Here is a 7,764-nt window from a genome sequence, read left to right as displayed (position 1 = left end):
CCAAAAGGGGCCTAGGGACCAGAGTCCACCCAAAAGGGGCCTAGGGATCAGAGTCCACCCAAAAGGGGCCTAGAGATCAGAGTCCACCCAATGTCCCATTTTCTCTGCAGGGCCCAGCAAACATTTGTTTATCAAACATTTGCTTTTTCATCTCCATGAGCACTGCCTTCCTCCCCTCTGAAGTCCCAACATCCTCTTTTATCTCTAGCTGACGATGGCATTTATGGTGAGCTTTTGGCCAATTTGGCAAGTTACTCCATGTTCCTGGGTCTCTCCTATGTCTACATGTTATTTAATTTTGGTTCAATTTTCTCCTGCTAATCTGTCTCATGTCAATTTAATTCTTGGACTAGCCAGAAGAACCTAGTTGGGTAGAGGAAAATTTCTTCCTCCCAGACAATGGGCAAAAGTAGAAAGGTACAGAAGGAAAGGCAGACAACAGAGGCCATGAGGCAAAAGGGATCATGTTGAGTTCTAGTAAACAGAAACTGGATATAAGAAAAGAGGGTGAAATAATAGCTTCTTAGAAATGGAGATAATGAATTCTTGCTTCTGATGAATAGAAATATAACTTGTTCACTATAGCTTCCTTGGATCCTGAGTGGCCAAAAGTACATATTTCTTAAACAAATATGAATTAAGCACCTACCAGGTGACACATATGACATGACTTTTACAGGTAAACAAATCAATTTGGTTCCCATGGAGATTTGAATCCAGCTCAGAAACATAGCATCTTGAGTTTGAAGACTGATATTAAACAAGTAAAAACAATTGTGATAAGCATTACAAAGAAGTAAGTAGGCTCTCACAGAAACACATACTATCTTGAATTATATTTTCCATTGGCCTATCTTTGCTAAGTTGCCTGATTATACAGCCTTTCCTGAATTCTACGAGGCCTAACTTACATTTGAGATTCTTTTCATCCTTTTTTCACCTGTAACCATACATAAAAAGGCTACTTCCCAGGGTCTACAAAATCTTCAAAATACAAATTGGCTCCAAATTCAAAGAGAAAATCGTAAAATCTAAGTAAGTAAATGTTCTATCCGCAAAACGTAGCACTAATTCGAACACACTACAATTAGATACTCCAGCCAGGCATCAGGGCTGTGCCTCCAAGGTGGGAGAGCCACCTCCAAGGTGGGAGAGCCAAGTTCAGGACACTGGTCCACAAGAGACCTCCCAGCTCCACACTACCACTACAAGGTAACACGTACCACGCTTACAATGTACCAGATATTGTTCAAAATGCTTTATAAAAATCAACTCATGGGCGAAGCTTCAAGATGGCAGAAGGTAACACGTGGAGATCACCTTCCTCCCCACAAATACATCAGAAATACATCGACATGTGGAACAACTCCTACAGAACACCTACTGAATGCCGGCAGAAAACCTCAGATCTCCCAAAAGGCAAGAAACTCCCCATGTACCTGGGTAGGGCAAAAGAAAAAACAGAGACAAAAGAATAGGGATGGGACCTGCACCAGTGGGAGTGAGCTGTGAAGGAGGAGAGGTTTCCACACACTAGGAAGCCCCTTCGCGGGCCGGGTGGCAGAGCGGGTAAGCTGCGGAGCCGCGGAGGAGAGCGCAGCAACAGGGATAAGGAGGGCAAAGCGGAGAGCCTCCCGCACAGAGGATCAGTGCCGACCAACACTCACCAGCCCGAGAGGCTTGTCTGCTCACCCGCCGGGGCGGGCGGGGGCTTCGCAAATCGGACCCCAGGGAGAGGACTGGGGTTGGCTGCGTGAACACAGCCTGAAAGGGGCTAATGCGCCATGGCTCGCTGGGAGGGAGTCCGGGAAAAAGTCTGGAGCTGCCGGAGACGCAAGAGACTTTTTCTTGCCTCTTTGTTTCCTGGTGCGCGAGGAGAGGGGATTAAGAGTGCCGCTTAAAGGAGCTCCAGAGACAGGCGCAAGCCACGGCTATCAGCGCGGACCCCAGAGACGGGCATGGACGCTAAGGCTGCTGCTGCTGCCACCAAGAAGCCTGTGTGCCAGCACAGGCCACTATCCACACCTCCCCTCCCAGGAACCTGTGCAGCCCGCTACTGCCAGGGTCCCGTGATCCAGGGACAACTTCCCCGGGAGAACGCACAGCGCGCCTCAGGCTACTGCAACGTCACGCTGGCCTCTGCTGCCGCAGGCTCGCCCCGCACTCTGTACCCCTCCCTCCCCCAGGCCTGAGTGAGCCAGAGCCCTCGAATCAGCTGCTCCTTTAACCCCGTCCTGTCTGAGCGAAGAACAGAGGCCCTCAGGCGACCTACAAGCAGAGGCGGGGCCAAATCCAAAGCTGAACCCCAGGAGCTGTGCGAACAAAGAAGAGAAAGGGAAATCTCTCCCAGCAGCCTCAGGAGCAGCGGATTAAATCTCCACAATCAACTTGATGTACCCTGCATCTGTGGAATACATGAATAGACAACGAATCATCCCAAAATTGAGGAGGTGGACTTTTGGAGCGATGATATATTTTTTTCCCTTTTTCTCTTTTTGTGAGTGTGTGTGTGTATGCTTCTGTGAGTGATTTTGTCTGTATAGCTTTGCTTTTACCATTTGTCCTAGGGTTCTGTCTGTTCGTTTTTTTTTCTAGTATGGTTTTTAGCACTTGTAATCATTGGTGCATTTGTTTTTTGGTTTGGATGCTCTATTCTTTTTTTCTTTTACTTAAAAAATTTTTTCAATAATTATCTTTTATTTTATATTTTAATAACTATTTTATTTTATTTTACTTCATTTTATTTTATCTTCTTTCTTTCCTTCTTTTTTTTCTCCCTTTTATTCAGAGCCGTGTGGATGACAGGCTCTTGGTGCTCCAGTCAGGCGTCAGGGCTGTGCCTCCAAGGTGGGAGAGCCAAGTTCAGGACACTGGTCCACAAGAGACCTCCCAGCTCCACGTAATATCAAACGGCAAAAATCTCCCAGAGATCTCCATCTCAATGCCAAGACCCAGCTCCACTCAACAACCAGCAAGCTACAGTGGACACCCTATGCCAAACAACCAGTGGAACACAACTCCATCCATTAGCAGAGAGTCTGCTTAAAATCATAAGGCCACAGACGCCCCAAAACACACCACCAGACGTGGACCTGCCCACCAGAAAGCCAAGATCCAGCCTCATCCACCAGAACACAGGCACTAGTCCCCTCCACCAGGAAGCCTACACAACCCACTGAACCAACTTTAGCCACTGGGGACAGACACCAAAAACAACAGGAACGACGAACCTGTAGCCTGCAAAAAGAAGACCCCAAACACAGTAAGTTAAGCAAAATGAGAAGACAGAGAAACACACAGCAGATGAAGGAGCAAGGCAAAAACCCACCAGACCTAACAAATGAAGAAGAAATAGGCAGTCTCGCTGAAAAAGAATTCAGAATAATGACAGTAAAGATGATCCAAAATCTTGGAAATAGAATGGAGAAAATACAAGAAACATTTAACAAGGACCTAGAAGAACTAAAGAGCAAACAAACAGTGATGAACAACACGATAAATGAAATAAAAAATTCTTTAGAAGGGATCAATAGCAGAATAACTGAGGCAGAAGAACAGATAAGTGACCTGGAAGATAAAATAGTGGAAATAACTACTGCAGAGCAGAATAAAGGAAAAAGAATGAACAGAATTGAGGACAGTCTCAGAGACCTCTGGGACAACATTAAACGCACCAACATTTGAATTATAGGGGTCCCAGAAGAAGAGGAGAAAAAGAAAGGGACTGAGAAAATATTTGAAGAGATTACAGCTGAAAACTTCCCTAATATGGGAAAGGAAATAGTTAAAAAAGTCCAGGAAGCACAGAGAGTCCCACACAGATAAATCCAAGGAGAAACACGCCAAGACACATATTAAACAAACTATCAAAAATTAAATACAAAGAAAAAATATTAAAATCAGCAAGGAAGAACAACAAATAACACATAAGGGAATCCCCATAAGGTTAACAGCTGATCTTTCAGCAGAAACTCTGCAAGCCAGAAGGGAGTGGCAGGACATATTTAAAGTCATGAAGGAGAAAAACCTACAACCCAGATTACTCTACCCAGCAAGGATCTCATTCACATTCGATGGAGAAATCAAAAGCTTTAGACACAAGCAAAAGCTAAGAGAATTCAGCACCACCAAACCAGCTTTACAACAAATGCTAAAGTTACTTCTCTAGTCAGGAAACACAAGAGAAGGAAAAGCCCTACAATAACAAACCCAAAACAATTAAGAAAATGGTCATAGGAACATACATACCGATAAATACCTTAAATGTAAATGGATTAAATGCTCCAACCAAAGGACACAGACTGTCTGAATGGATACAAAAACAAGACGCATATCTATGTGGTCTACAAGAGACCCACCTCAGACCTAGGGACACATAGAGACTGAAAGTGAGAGGATGGAAAAAGATATACCATGCAAATGGAAATCAAAAGAAAGCTGGAGTAGCAATTCTCATATCAGACAAAATAGACTTCAAAACAAAGACTATTACAAGAGACAAAGAAGGCCACTACCTAATGATCAAGGGATCAATCCAAGAAGAAGATATAACAATTGTAAATATTTATGCATCCAACACAGGAGCACCTCAATACATAGGCAAATACTAACAGCCATAAAAGGGGAAATCGACAGTAACACAATCATAGTAGGGGACTTTAACACCCCACTATCACCAATGGAAAGATCATCCAAAATGAAAATAAGTAAGAAAACATAAGCTTTAAATGATACATTAAACAAGATGGACTTAATTGATATTTATAGAACATTCCATGCAAAAACAACTGAATACACTTTCTCCTCAAGTGCTCATGGAACATTCTCCAGGACAGATCATATGTTGGGTCACAAATCAAGCCATGGTAAAAACTGAAATCGTATCAAGTATCTTTTCCGACCTCAATGCTATGAGACTAGATACCAATTACAGGAAAAAATCTGTAAAATATACAAACACATGGAGGTTAAACAATACACTTAATACCCAAGAGATCACTGAAGAAGTCAAAGAGGAAATCAAAAAATACCTAGAAACAAATGACAATGAAAACACGATGACCCAAAACCTATGGGATGCAGCAAAAGCAGTTCTAAGAGGGAAGTTTATAGCAATACAATCCTACCTTAAGAAACAAGAAACATGTCAAATAAACAACCTAACCTTACATCTAAAGCAATCAGAGAAAGAACAAAAAACCCAAAGTTAGCAGAAGGAAAGAAATCATAAAGGTCAGATCAGAAATAAATGAAAAAGAAATGAAGGAAATGATAGCAAAGATCAATACAACTAAAAGCTGGTTCTTTGAGAAGATAAACAAAACTGATTAAACCATTAGACAGACTCATCACGAAAAAAAGGGAGAAGACTCAAATCAACAGAATGAGAAATGAAAAAGGACAAGTAACAACTGACACTGCAGAAATACAAAGCATCATGAGAGATTACTACAAGCAACTATATGCCAATAAAATGGACAACCTGGAAGAAATGGAAAAATTCTTACAAATGCACAACCTTCCAAGACTGAACCAGGAAGAAATAGAAACTATGAAGAGACCAATCATAAGCACTGAAATTGAAACTGTGATTAAAAATCTTCCAACAAACAAAAGCCCAGGACCAGATGGCTTCACAGGTGAATTCTATCAAACATTTAGAGAAGTGCTAACACCTACCCTTGTCAAACTCTTCTAAAATATAGCAGAGGGAGGAACACTCCCAAACTCATTCTACGAGGCCACCATCACCCTGATAGCAAAACCACACAAAGATGTCACAAAGAAAGAAAACTACAGGCCAATATCACTGATGAACATAGATGCAAAACTCCTCAACAAAATACTAGCAAACAGAATCCAACAGAACATTAAAAGGATCATATACCATCATCAAGTGGGGTTTACCCAGGAATGCAAGGATTCTTCAATATATGCAAATCAATCAATGTGATTCACCATATTAAAAAATTGAAGGAGAAAAACCATATGATCATCTCAATAGATGCAGAGAAAGCTTTTGACAAAATTCAGCACCCACTTATGATAAAAACCCTCCAGAAAGTAGGCATAGAGGGAACTTTCCTCAACATAATAAAGGCCATATATGACAAACCCACAGCCAACATCATTCTCAATGGTGAAAAACTGACACTATTTCCACTAAGATCAGGAACAAGACAAGGTTGCCCACTCTCACCACTATTATTCAACATAGTTTTGGAAGTTTTAGCCACAGCAATCAGAGAAGAAAAAGAAATAAAAGGAATCCAAATCGGAAAAGAAGAAGTAAAGCTGTCACTGTTTGCAGGTGACATGATACTATACATAAAGAATCCTAAAGATGCTACCAGAAAACAACTAGAGCTAATCAATGAATATGGTAAAATAACAGTATACAAAATTCATGCACAGAAATCTCTTGCATTCCTATACACTAGTGATGAAAAATCTGAAAGTGAAATTAAGGAAACACTCCCATTTACCACTGCAACAAAAAGAATAAAATATCTAGGAATAAACCTACCTAAAGAGACAAAAGACCTGTATGCAGAAAATTATAAGACATTGATGAAAGAAATTAAAGATGATACAAATAGATGGAGAGATATACCATGTTATGGGATTGGAAGAATCAACATTGTGAAAATGACTCTACTATCCAAAGCAATCTACAGAGTCAATGCAATCCCTACCAAACTACCACTAGCATTTTTCACACAACTAGAACAAAAAATTTCACAATTTGTATGGAAACACAAAAGACACCAAATAGCCAAAGCAATCTTAAAAAAGAAAAACGGAGCTGGAGGAATCAGGCTCCCTGACTTCAGACTATACTACAAAGCTACAGTAATCAAGACAGTATGGTACTGGTACAAAAACAGAAAGATAGATCAATGGAACAGGGTAGAAAGCCCAGAGATAAACCCACACACATATGGTCACCTTATCTTTGATAAAGGAGGCAAAAATATACAATGGAGAAAAGACGGCCTCTTCAAAAAGCTGGGAAAACTGGACAGCTACATGTAAAAGAATGAAATTAGAACACTCCCTAACACCATAAACAAAAATAAACTCAAAATGGATTAAAGACCTAAATGTAAGGCCAGACATTATCAAACTCTTAGAAGAAAACACAGGCAGAACAGTCTATGACATAAATCACAGCAAGATCCTTTTTGACCCAACTCCTAGAGAAATGGAAATAAAAACAAAAATAAACAAATGGGACCTAATGAAACTTAAAAGCTTTTGCACAGCAAAGGAAACCATAAACAAGACGAAAAGACAACCCTCAGAATGGGAGGAAATATTTGCAAATGAAGCAACTGACAAAGGATTAATCTCCAAAATTTACAAGCTACTCATGCAGCTCAATATCCAAAAAACAAACAACCTAATCCAAAAATGGGCAGAAGACATAATAGACATTTCTCCAAAGAAGATATACAGAGTGCCAACAAACACATGAAAGAATGCTCAACATCATTAATCATTAGAGAAATGTAAATCAAAACTACAATGACATATCATCTCACACCGGTCAGAATGGCCATCATCAAAAAAATCTACAAACAATAAATGCTGGAGAGGGTGTGGAGAAAAGGGAACCCTCCTGCACTGTTGGTGGGAATGTAAATTGATACAGCCACTATGGAGAACAGTATGGGGGTTCCTTAAAAAACTAAAAATAGAACTAACATACGACCCAGCAATCCCACTACTGGGCATATACCCTGAGAAAACCATAATTCAAAA

This window comes from Monodon monoceros, unplaced genomic scaffold (genome assembly GCF_005190385.1).
Source record: "Monodon monoceros isolate NGI ecotype Baffin Bay Population unplaced genomic scaffold, NGI_Narwhal_1 Super_Scaffold_20, whole genome shotgun sequence".
In the NCBI taxonomy this organism is placed as follows: domain Eukaryota; kingdom Metazoa; phylum Chordata; class Mammalia; order Artiodactyla; family Monodontidae; genus Monodon; species Monodon monoceros.
This window is presented reverse-complemented; position numbering follows the sequence as displayed.